Genomic DNA, 12,975 nt, shown 5'->3' on the forward strand with positions numbered 1-12,975 from the left:
AGTGATGTCACTGCAATGGTGAGGATATGGAGTGAATTTCACAGATACAGGGGTTTCCCTCCAAATGGATGGGTGTTGGCAGGGGGTAAGGGCAACAGGGAACAGGAAACACTGGGGTTGGTGTTTGCTGAAGCAATGATGTTGTTGACAGGAAATCCCTCTCTGAATCCAGCACAGGAACACAGCGCTGAGATGGCAGAACTCATTGTCTCACTGTTAGGTGATCCTTTCTCTTGTCACATTGCTTCCCATTAAACTCCGGACCAGGAAACAAGGTGGGTGAGACACTCTGTCAGGTAACGCTAGTGATTGTTCTCCAGTTGGGATTCAACGTGGGTTTCAAATTAATGTTGCTCACATAGAGCATATGAGGGTGTGTCTATGAGAGAGTATGTGTGCGAGTGTGTTTGAGTGAGAGTATGAAGTTGTGCATGTGTGTGTGAGAGAAATACAGACATTCCATTGATACACACACACTTTCATGTGCACGCAAATAGACACTCAATCACTTCTGCAATGCACCTCATAGACAACACTTGAGAAGCCAAAGACCATCCAGAGACAACACAGCCCATGCTTGATTGGCACCACATCCACTCTCTCCACCATCTGTGAGATGCACTGCAGAAGTTCCTCAGACAGCACCTTCCAAACCCATAATCACTTCCATCTAGAAGGGCAAGGACAGCAGGTACATGAGAATACCACCTCCTGCAAGTTTCCCCCTGAGCCAGTCACCATCCAACTTGGAAATATATCAGCTATTCGTTTATAGTGTTCCTGGGTCAAAATCCTGGAATTCCCTCTCTAATGGTATTGTGGGTCTACCAACAGCACAGGGACTGCAGTAGTTCAAGAAGGCAGCTCACTATCTCATTCTCAAGGGCTCAACTTGGGATGGATAATAAATTCACGGCCCAGTCAGTGATTTCCACAACCCACCAGTGAACTTACAAAGCACGTTCCACACCGTGTTTTTGTTTGAGGATGAGGGCAGGCTGAACAAGTGGCAGATGAAATTACTTTTTATGTCTCCCCAAGTAATGTGTTGTGTTCAGAAGAATGGTCAGCATAGTTATAAACTAAAGATTACAATTGGAATAATTGTTGCTTGTGCATCAGTCAAGGAATCCAGATTCATTTGCTAGCAGGTGAAGCTGAATATTTACAGTAAAACATGTTCTTTCTCCCTTATTTTCTCCAGCTGATTCTTCCAGCAGTTCCCGGTGGCACAAGTAAGTTAGTGAGGTGATTAACAACTTGCAACAGCATTCAAACACTGTCCGAATGGGCTGAAAAATCACTCTGGGGTGCAAAGCCAACATTTTTACATTTGTTAGACAAATTGGAGCAAATGGATCATGGTGTCTGACTCATTTGCAAATCTAAAGCATAACAGTTCAAATCGAGGACACTCTCTCAATTTCCGTTAGACACTGAACTGAGCGTTGGTCAGTCCCATCAGTGGTGAGGTTATCCATTGCAGTTGGAAGAATTGAAGAAGGCAAGTTATCATCTGAACAGGAGAGAAAATTCAAAATGTCAGTGCAAAGGGAACAGGATGTCCGTGTGGATGAATCTCAAAGTAGTGTACAGGCTACAGCAGGTCACAAAGAAGACATTTAATGTGAAAGGAATGGAGTATTGAAGTAGGTAATTGTTACTGCAACTGTACAAGGGATTGGGGTTTCCACATCCGGAGGACTGTGAGTAGTTGAGGAGGGATGTAGTTGAATCCCTCCAGGAGTTCAAAGGAGATCACTGAATTGATCGCGAAGATGAAAAGGTTAGTATTATGAGAACAGACTGGTACAATTTTGATCTCTCTACTTGAGGACTGATGCAGTTCAGAAGAGATTCACCCAATCATTTCCAGCAATGAAGGGTTTGCGTTAGATGAGAGATTGAGTGGTTTCTCTGGAGTGTACAGAGGAGAACTGACTGAGGGCTATAAGATGCTAAAGGGGGTATTGACAAAGGAGATGAAGAGAGGATGTTTGCTCATGTCGGAGAATATTGAACGAGAGGTTATCGGTTCAGGATAAGGGGCTGGGCAGATTGAAAACAAAGATAAGGAGGAATGAAATCTCTGAAATGAAGGGGTTGTAAATCTGTGGGATCACTCCCCCCCCACCCTCCAGGACACTGCATAAGTTGGAGGAGGAGACAGACAGATTGTTAATCAGTGATGGGTCAAAGGGAGTGTTTTCAGGAAAGTGGGGTTGAGGCTGAGATGGGATTGAGGCTGAGATGGGATCAGCTGCGATTGTATGGAATAGCGGAGCAGGTTACTGAGGGGCTAAATTGACTCAACCTTATCCTACACTGTATGTTCTTCTGGAGTTATACTGTTACTTAGTAGCAAAACAACTGGGACGGAGAAAATAATGTTTGCTTGAACAAAATAGGTTTTAATTCATGTCCTTCTGAAAATAAAGACAAAATTGATTCAACAAAAATTTGGGGAATGACATTGGTTCAAAGAAGCAGAAAGACAATAGATTTGGGGGGAGTAAAAAAAACTAAAGCAGGTGTAGGAGCAGAGGGAGCCTGGGGGTATATGTCCACAGATCAGTGAAGGCGGCATAACAAGGGGACAGCAGTTAATAAAACACACAACATCCTCAGCTTTATTAATAGGGGCATAGAGACTGAGAACAAGGAGGTGATGTGAAGTTGTACAAGACACTGGTGGACCTCAGCTGGAGTGCCAGAGAGAGAGAGAGAGAGAGAGAGAGAGAGAGATATTTAAACCCACGCTGTCAATCTTACTCCACATTTCAGCCAATTGAGCTAACCTAACACAAAGTAGAGGGCAGAAAAGAAATTAATTCCGGTGACAGCACAAGCATTGAATGGAGAATATTAGATCGCATTGGAGATAAACTTTTGATCTGTTGGATATTTCTTTGTAAGTGTATAACACCTTACCGACACAGGCAACAGAAGCTGAATTTAGAAATACATTTGATAAAGGGAGTTGGGCTTCTCTTACCCAGGCTGATTTTGTTCTGTTCTGGATACCTTATTTAATGAAGGCTGTTCAAACCTGAGTGTGAAGGAGATGGTATCCTTTTCATACAACAATGAGGGATTTCAGATGAAGTGGTGACCTTATTGAGGCGTTGAAAATTTGAACAAATTCTGACGGAAAAACAAGTTATTGTTTCCCACTCATTTGTTTATTAGAAACTGGCTGGCTAGAATTTCAAGATTGTCAGTGAGAGAGTGAGATGTGGAGAAACTTATTGGGTTGTTGGGTTTGGAATGTGCTGCTTGGGAGGCGGATTCCATAGGAGGTTCAAAAAGAGAGCTGGATATAAATTTGATGTTAGAGGGCTACAGAGATAGGGCTGGAAAGTGGGACTAGCTGGGTAGCTCTTTCAGGAGCTGGTACAGATATGAATGGCCTCCTTCCCTACAGTAAAATACTATGATTCTATGAACATAGAAGTTCTGAACCAGATTCTGGACAATTCCAGGAGGATTCTGGACAACTCCTTGGGAGCTTGGCTCAGTGACCATGTTGCCAGGGATTTTTGCATGCAAACAGCAGGACTTGTTTGCTTAATGGTCTGGAAATATTTCATTCCAAGGGAGGTGATGCGAAATCGACAGACCTGCAAGAAATTTTGAATATGCAGAGATCGGGTCAAGTCTATTGAATGGTGAGTGTGAACCTGTGAGCTGCTGATCCTACATCAATGCATATTGGTCAGCGTTCATGCTGGTATTTGTCTGATTGGGAAGATCAACAAAAACAAATCTCTGGAAGCATTGGAAAGAAGTTTGGGTTGTTTCCTGAACAACAGAGATGGTTGATGGTGGAGGGGTCATGATAGAGGTCTGTAAGATTGGTAGTGTTGTACAGCAGAGAGACCTACGGGTTCAGGTATATAATTCTTTGGGGTTTGTGTCACAGGTAGACAGGGTGTTTGAGAAGGTGTTTAGAACACTTGACTTCATTGCTCAGACCTTTTGATCGTTGGGGTTGGGATATCATGTGGTTGTACAGGACACTGGTGAAGCCTGTTCTGGTGTATTGTGTCCAGTTCTGGGAAGGACATTATTAAGCTGGAGAGGGTTCAGAAAAGATATATCAGTATGTTGTTGGGAATGGAGCGTTTGAGTTATGAGGAGAGGCTGGATGGGCTGGGACTATTATCACTGGAGTGCAGAAGTTTGAGGGGTATAGAGGTTTATGAAATGATGATGGGCATAGATCAGGTGAATTGCAGGTGTCTTTTCCCAAGGGTGGGGGTGGGCGTCAAGACCAGGGGACATAGTTTTCAGGTGAGAGGAGAAACATTTTTAAAAATGACATGATGGGCAACTTTTTTTTTTATATAGCTAGCGGTACACGTGTGGATTTAACTCCCAGATGAAGTGGAGGATAAAAGGACAGTTATAATGTTTAAAAGACATTTTGATAAGTACAAGAATAGGAAAGGTTTGGAGAGTTATAGGCCAAGTGTAAACAAGTGGGACGGGTTTAGGTTGAGATTATGGTCGGGATGGACTAGTTGGACTGAAAGGTCTGTTTCCTTGCTGTATGACTCTATGATGCTAATATGAGGGACATGGACAGGGGGCAGGAAGCAGCTGTTCCCCTTAGTCGAAGGGTCAGTAACAAGGGGGGGACATCATTTTAAAGTGAAGGGTAAGAGGTCTGGAACATGTGAAAATAAAATATTTGGACTTTCAGTTTCTATTTGAAATCATTAATTGCTCTGGTGTGTGGAAATGTCATTTTGTAACTGCAGGGGATTCCATGATTTATTAATGTGGAATATTCATAGAAAGGAGCAGGACGAAGCCATTCAGCTCCTTGATCCTGTGCAACCATTCAATGGTAGATCTGTGTCCTGACTCCATCGACCTGCTCGTGCCCCTATCCCCTTTAATAACTTTGTTGAACAAAAAAAAATTCTCTCTCAGATTTAAAACTAACAAATGATCCAGCAATGCCTGCTGTTTGTGGTAGAGAGTTCCAAACCTTTCCCAGCCTTTGTGCGTAGTAGTACTTCCTAACATCTCTCTTGAACAGTCTGGCCCTAATTCTCCAGCAATGCCCTCCCTAGTTCAAAGATCCCCGACCAGTGGAAACACTTTCAATTTCTATACCCTGTCTTCTCCTGTTAATATCTTCGATCAGATCATCCCTAAACCCTGTAAATTCTGGACAGAACAGGCTTACTTTATGTAATCTCTCCTCATAACCCCTGAAGCAAAGGTATCAATCTTGTAAACTCACGCTGTACTCCCAGGCCAATCTATCCTTCCTCAGGTGTGGTGCCCAGATCTGCTCCAAGTGGGGTCTAACCAGGGTTTTGTATAACTGCAGCATCCCTTCTGCATCCTTGTACTCTAGTCCTCTCGATATAAAGGCCAGCATTTCATTAGCCTTCTTCAGGCACTGAGTGTCAGAAATGAAAAGAAATACAGAAATTGTTGGAGAAACTCAGCAGGGACAGATATTATTTGCCACCTGGGGACTGTCTGACTGCTGTTGAAGACAATTTTCCATCTTTTCTTTTGACCTTTTAGTTTTGAGTTGTGCTGGAGCCATGTACTCTTCAGTGAAGAACACAGGGATACAGGATGGCAACTAATCATTTTATTTACAAACCTCGAGATCCTCGAACAAGGGGCATACTTTGAGAATTATTACTAACCGGCAGAAATCAAAGGCTTTCAGTACATGTGAGGGAAGTGCACAAACCAGACATCCCACTCAGACCCATAGTATCACTACCAGGGACACCATCACACAAACTGGCTAAAGAACTACAGCAGAAACTGAAACACCTGGTCAGCGGATCCAGACAATCTATACAATCAACACAGGAATTCTTGGACATCATCAGAAATATACACATAGACAAGGAAGAAACTATGGTCTCATTCGACGTAACGGCACTGTTCACCTCTATTGACAAAACCCTAGCCAGAGAAACAATAGCCAACCTGCTGGACATACAGAACAGACAACAGGACGTTGAACCTATCAACAAAGACGGCATACTTAAACTACTGGACTTGTGCCTCACAACACACTTCACATTCAACAACCAGATATACGAACAAATCAACGGAACACCCATGGGCTCACCGATCTCTGGACTCATAGCAGAAGCAGTAATGCAAAGGTTAGAACAAACACAGTCTTACCACAAATTCAACCCAAACTCTGGGTCAGATATGTTGATGACACCTTTGTAATCGTTAAAAACACAGAAATAGAGGAAACACACCGGATCATCAACGCCACACTAACAGGAATCCGATTCACCAGAGAAGAAGAAAAGGATAACCAACTCCCATTCCTAGACGTGATGGTACAGAGAACACCGAACGGAGAATTCACCACAAAGGTATACAGGAAAGCCACACACACAGACCAAGTCCTGAACTATGAAAGCAACCACCCCAACACACACAAACGAAGTTGCATCAAGACACTATTCAAAAGGGCCACAACACACTGCAGCACACCAGAACTGCAAAAAGAGGAAGAGGAACACCTGTACAAGGTATTCGCCAAAAACGGATACCCGCGCAATTTCGTCAACAGATGCCTAAGAGAAAGACAACGGAACGAGGACATGCCGCAACCCAAAGGACTAGCCACGTTATCATACATCAGGAGCATTTCAGAACTGACAGCCAGACTACTGCGACCACTAGGACTTACAACACCACACAAACCAACAGCCACCCTCAGACAACAACTCACCAGAACGAAGGACCCGATACCCAGCATGAGCAAAACTAATGTAGTGTACAAAATCCCATGCAAGGACTGCACAAAACACTATATAGGACAAACAGGAAGACAGCTAACGATCCGTATCCATGAACATCAACTAGCCACGAAACGCGACGACCAGCTATCCTTAGTAGCCACACACGCAGACGACAAGCAACATGAATTCGACTGGGACAACACTACCATTATAGGGCAAGCCAAACAAAGAACAGCCAGGGAATTCCTAGAAGCATGGCACTCATCCACAGATTCCATCAACAAACACATCGACCTGGACCCAATATACCGGCCACGACAGCGGACAGCTGAAACTGACAACTGGAAGCAGCAGGGACAGGCCACTATAAATGCCAGAGGAAACACCACAGAAGTGCTTCACAGGAAGCTCCCGAACACGGAGGATGTCACCTAGACAGGGGACGAAACGTTTGCAACAAAAATTTCCAGCTTGGCGAACAGAACCACAACAACGAGCACCCGAGCTACAAATCTTCACCCAAACTTTGAACATGTGAGGGAGACTGTGTGTGATGGGTGTGACTCATACTGGAGTTTGTAGGATAGATCTGAAGAAAATAGAACAATATTGATTCTTCATGATTTTATTCCTTTATCCCTGAGAGGGATATATATGGTCAGAGTCTTCCCTGATTGAGCCATTCCAAGTATCTCAGTCTCAAGTCAGGAGTGTGATGGAATGCTCCCCACTTGTCTGGATGGTTGCAGCTCCAACAATATTTGAAAAGCTCAACATCATCGATGGAAAAAGCAGTCCCCACTTCCTGGGAACCACATCCACAAGCATCCACTCCCTCTACTACCAATGCTCATTAGCAGCAATACCAAGATGTACTGTGAAAATACACCAGAGATCCTCAGGCAACACCTTCAAAACCCATGACCACTTCCATTTTGACGGACAAGTGCAGCAGATACGTGGGAACACCCACCCTCTACAAGTTCCCCTTTGGGCCATGCAGTGTTCTGACTTCGAAATATGACACTATTCCTTCAGTGTCATTGGGCTAAAATCCTGGAATTCCCTCCCTCAGGGCAATGCATTTCTATCCACAGCACATGGACTGCAGCAGTTCAAGAAAGCAGCTTATCCCTACCTTCTCAAGTAGTCCACCAGGGATGAGTTGGGCAATAAACGCAGGGTCCAGTGGGTGTTACCCATGTGTCATGAGTGATTAATAATAAAAAAATTGTAAATTACCCCAGGGCCTCCACCTTCCCTGTGAGCTTGTTCTGGGAGGGTAGGTGCAAACTTTGTTGATGCAAAATACACATTCGATGTTATTGAGTCACCTGGTTCGTGAACTGCTTTGAAAATGTTCCTATATCGCCAAGAGCTTCAGTTTATGTTATTGTTGGGTTGGGGCTGTGACCTTAATTATCACTCCATATTTAATTTTGAGGCATTGTTTGCTGTTATTTTAATATTCTGATCTCAAATCATTTGGTTCACTTTGCTTATTGTTTTTTTGATTATAGATGACTCCAAAACAGATAGCAGTTTGATGTACTCAGTTTTCACCATCTCAAACCAAGAAAGGCTGGTAAAGAATATAATATATATATACACTTTATAACATTTCTGGTTCAGTGAAAGTGGAGATTTTCTCTGGTTAAGATTTTATCTTATCCCTCAGAAACCCAGCCACATTTAAACATTGCTAGTGTTTCTCTTGCTTATAGCATGGAGCCCAAGCTTTTCAAATTTTTTAACATTTGAATTTTTAATCATCGATAGTGTTTGTAATCATCTAAATCATAGAGGTGTTCCATCTCTCTCAACTAAATTAACAACAAGGCAGTGTGAATTGGAAGAGGGAACTGATGGCTAATTGTTTTATCTTTCATCTTGTTTTCAGGGGATACCTACTTTTTAGACCCTGGGACATCAATCTGTTGATTGCCTCAGTACAACAGTGGTCCCTTCTGGCCTTGGTCTTTGGGGGCAAGGAGCCATTCACTCTAGGTCTAGCATCATTCACATGAGGAGCATTGCCATTTCATTGTACTGAGTGTTTCTTTGATGGCACAAAGATAGCTGGAAGGACAGGTAGTATTGAGGAAGGGGTGAGGCTGCAGAAAGATTTGGCTAGGAGAGGTGTGCCACAAAATGGCAGAAGGAGATGGAACAGATTGAAACAGGAGATGTTGAGAAATGGGAACGTGAGAAGTTATGTACTTTAGTAGGAAGAATAGAGGGGTTGACTTTTCTAAATGGTGAAAAGGTTCAAAAATCTACAGCACAAATGGACTTGGGAGTCCAGGTTCAGGATTCTCTTCAGGTTGATGGGCAGTTTCAGTTGGCAGTTAAGCAAATGGAATGTCAGCATTCCTTTCAAGAGGTGTAGAATACAAGAGCAGGGATGTACTGCTGAGGCTGTATCAGGCTCTGGTCAGACCATATTTGGAACATTGTGAGCATCCCAAGGAAGAATGTGCTGAACGTGGAAGGAGTCCAGAAAAATCCCAGGGATGAAGAGCTTGTCATATGAGGAGAGGTTGAGGAACAGGACTCTGGACTCGATTGTGTTTAGAAGGGTGACGGAGAATCTGGTTGAAACTTGGAGAATACCGAGAGGCCCGGATAGAGTGGACATGGAGAAGATGTTTCCACGAGTAGGAGAGACTGGGACTCGAAGGCACAGCCTCCGCATGAAGGGGACTCCTTTTACAACTGAGATGAGGCGGAATTTCTTCAGCCAGACAGTGGGGAATCTGTGGAACTCATTATTGCAGACGGCTGTCATTTATGTCTTTAAGACAGAGATAGGTTCTTGATCAAGAGGAGGATTAACCATTACAGAGAGAAGGCAGGAAAATAGGGTTAACAAACATATCAGCCATGATGGAATGGCAGAGCAGACTTGATGGGCCGAATGGCTGCTATATCTAATGGTCTTGGTTTCTAAGAGACTAATGGACTGTGATGCATCACACAGTTTAGGCCCTCAGATTCAGAGCTTTCTGAGCATGTGCTATGAGCGAGCCACACTAAAAAGTGTTTAGGCAGCTGGACAATCAACACAACATACAGGCGAGGAGCCCTCGGGACCCTGCTTCCCCCATTCTATACAGCTGTGGCTGATCTCATCCCAGCCTCACTGCAGTTTCCTGCCCTCGCTCCCTTCAACCCCTCACTGATTAACAATCTGTCTGACCCTCCTTCAATTTATTCAGTATCCCGACATGCCCCCACCTACTAGGAAGTGAATTCCCAGAGATTCCCACCCCCTCTGCCTTGGAGGGGAGACATTTCTCAACATCTCTCGTTACAATCTGTTCCATTCCCTTCTCCTGAAGCAATAACCCTCTCGTTCTAAATTGTCACACCTGAGGAAACATCCTCTCTGTCTCCTTTGTCAATCCCATCTCCTTTACCACCCTGTATCCCTCAGTTGGATCTCCCTTATTCCTCTAAACTCCAGAGAATATTGGCCTTAACTGCTGAATCTCTCTTTCAACGACAAACCCCTCATCTCTGAACATGAAATGTACAAAATCATGCTAGATAGTATCTTGGATGTAGAATACACATCTCAAAGGTGAGTTAGTCATATTTTTTGAGAAATCTGCATCCCAGAAAAAGGCCAGAGTCTGTGCTGGTCAGAAACAACCATCTCGATATTCTCTAATCCCATTTCCCCAGCACTTGGCGTCACGAGTGCACATTTAAATCCTCCTTCAATGTAATGAGAGTTTCTGCGTCTCCCACCCTCACAGGCAGTGACTTACAGATTGCACACCACCTTCTGGGTGAACAAGATTTTCCTCACATCCCCTTGAAACCTCCTGGCCCTTACCTTTACTCTATACCCCTTCCCCACCTCCGTTAAGCGGGGAAAGTTTCTTCCTGCCTCCTCTATCTTCATCCCTCATCATTTTATACATCCCTCTCCTTCAATCTACTCTGCTGTAAGAACAACTCCTCCAGTCTGTCCAACCTCTCTCAATCACTGAAACTCTGCAGCCCCCAAGGCAATATGCTGGTAAATCTCCCTGTGCACCCTCTCCCACTTCATTTAGATACGCACCATTGGTAAAGTGTCTTCTCTTTTATTTTCAGCTCACTCCAATAGTGCATCAGGGAGGAAAAGTACAAGTTATTTTGCAGTGAAAAAGAGGGCAGTTAATTTTTAATCAGCAAAGTTATGTTTTTAGCAGGTGATTAATGTGAAGTCACCATTGTCTCATTAGAGAGAGGGAGAAAGAGGTGTGGGGGAGAAAAGGCAAACAACTGTTTTATGGTTTAACCTGAAGGACACCACATCTAAAGCACAGGGAATGATCACTCACAGCAATCTCTACCAGACCAGCAATTGAACGCAAGCTGTCAATGTGACTGTACATTGTAAGCCTACTATAGAATCAACTGAGCTAACCAACCCCTGCATGGCCAGCGGCAAAAACATTGGGTGGCACAGTGGTTACCATTGTTGCCTCACAGCGCCAGGGTCCCAGGAACAATTCCAGCCCTGGGTGACTGTTTATTGGGAGTTTGCACATTCTCCCTTTCTCTGCATGGGTCTTCTCCAGGTTCTCCGGTTTCCTCCCACAGTCCAAAGATGTGCAGTTTAGATGGATTGGCCTTGCTAAGTTGCCCATAGTGTGAGAGTTATGCACGCTAAGAGGCATAGTCATGGGAAATGCAGGGTTACAGGGATTGGAGAGGTGGTAGGTCTGGGTCGGATGCTATTCAGAGGGCCAATATATGGACCTGACAGGCCAAAAGGCCTGCTTCCATGCGTAGGATTCTATGATGTGCAGGTTAGAGGGATTGGCCATGGTGAATGCAGGGTTACAGGGGTAGGGTAGGGGTCTGGGTGGGATCCTCTTCACTGGCTTAGGACAGACTGGATGGGCTGAATGGTCCCTTTGCGCACTGTATGGATTCTGTCGACATCAATGTTTAGCTCAGTGGTGTGCAGCAACTTGTTCTGGTCTCAATTTTGATGAGATTCACTTTCAGTTTCTGAAATAATGGGGAAGCAAAATCCTATACTTTCAGCTCCCCAGGGTATGCCCTGCAGATGTGAATTTGAATCTTGCTTTGGCAGATGGTGGATTTGGAATGCGATTTTAAACAAAAACAGATCTGGAGTTAAGACTCTAATGATGACTGTTGTCAGGAACAAACAACCATCTGGTTCAAAATTGAAGACTGAGGTGAGGAGGAGTTTCTTCTTTCAGAGGGTTGAGAGTCGTTGGAACTCCTTGCCACAGAGAGCTGTGTGTGGAAACAGGAGCAGGAGATTCTTGATCAGTCAGGGAATTGAGGGTTACAGGTTAAATGCAGGAAAGTGAGCATGAGGAATGGTGCATCAGCCACAATGCTATTGAATGGATGAGCAGGCTAGAGGGGCTGAATGGCCTTCTCCTGTTCCTGTCTGCGATGGTCCTTAAAGGAGTGAAATCTGACCTCCTTACCCGCTCTGCTCTGCACGTGATTCCTAACCATTGCAAACTCTTTACTGCCTTCTGGCTGAGCAAGTCGATTGGTTCAAAGACATTTCAGAATTGCATCCACTTCCCACCTTGACAGAGATGGCCACATCCTGTTCAGAGGACAGAGAAATAACATTTGTCAGGATCAGTTTGTGATTTGTTCCAATCATGTGTTTTGATAAGAGAAATTGGTCTGTATAATGACCCCACATATTCACAGCTCCTCCTGTACATTCAGGCAAAGTTTGTTATTCTCATCCATTTTCATGGAGTCATGCAGCATGGAAACAGGCCCTTCAGCCCAACTCACCCATGCTGACAAGGTTGTCCAAACTCAACTCGCCCCATTTATCTGCATTGGACGCATACTTCTCTGAACCTTTCTTATCCATGTACCTTTACAAACGTCTCTTCCATGTAATTGTACCTGCCTCTACCACTTCCTCTGGCAGCTCATTCCATATAATCACTGCCCTGTGTGTGATAAATTTGTCTCTCAGGTCCCTTTTTAATCTTTCCACTCTCACCTTAAACCTATGCCCACTAGTTTGGGACACCCCTACATTGGGGAAAAGACTATACCTATTTACCTTTTCTGTGCCCCTCGTGATTTTATAACCTCTATAAAGGTCACCCCTCAGCCTCTAACGCTCCAGGGGAGAAAAGGTCCCAGCTTATGAAGCTTCTGCTTATAACTCAAACCCTGCAACCTTGATAACATCTTTGTAAATCTTTTCTATAACCTT

At 44.1% G+C, this 12,975-nt stretch overlaps 1 protein-coding gene and 1 pseudogene across 2 annotated transcripts in view; one reads left to right on the forward strand and one right to left on the reverse strand.

Annotated features, from left to right (window-relative positions):
* The window catches only part of LOC148135504 (uncharacterized), a 303,943-nt pseudogene that overhangs the window by 276,591 nt on the left and 14,377 nt on the right, over window positions 1-12,975 (forward strand).
* The window catches only part of LOC122545372 (uncharacterized), a 66,523-nt gene that overhangs the window by 2,434 nt on the left and 51,114 nt on the right, over window positions 1-12,975 (reverse strand). For both annotated transcript variants that reach the window (XM_087984559.1, XM_087984557.1), the window contains one exon: window positions 12,212-12,339. The gene's annotated coding sequence lies outside the window, so the exon portion shown is untranslated. The remainder of the gene's footprint in view (window positions 1-12,211; window positions 12,340-12,975) is intronic.

The sequence above is a fragment of the Chiloscyllium plagiosum genome, unplaced genomic scaffold (genome assembly GCF_037043375.1).
Source record: "Chiloscyllium plagiosum isolate Xiang-an unplaced genomic scaffold, Cpla_swu_hap1 HiC_scaffold_49, whole genome shotgun sequence".
Taxonomy (NCBI): domain Eukaryota; kingdom Metazoa; phylum Chordata; class Chondrichthyes; order Orectolobiformes; family Hemiscylliidae; genus Chiloscyllium; species Chiloscyllium plagiosum.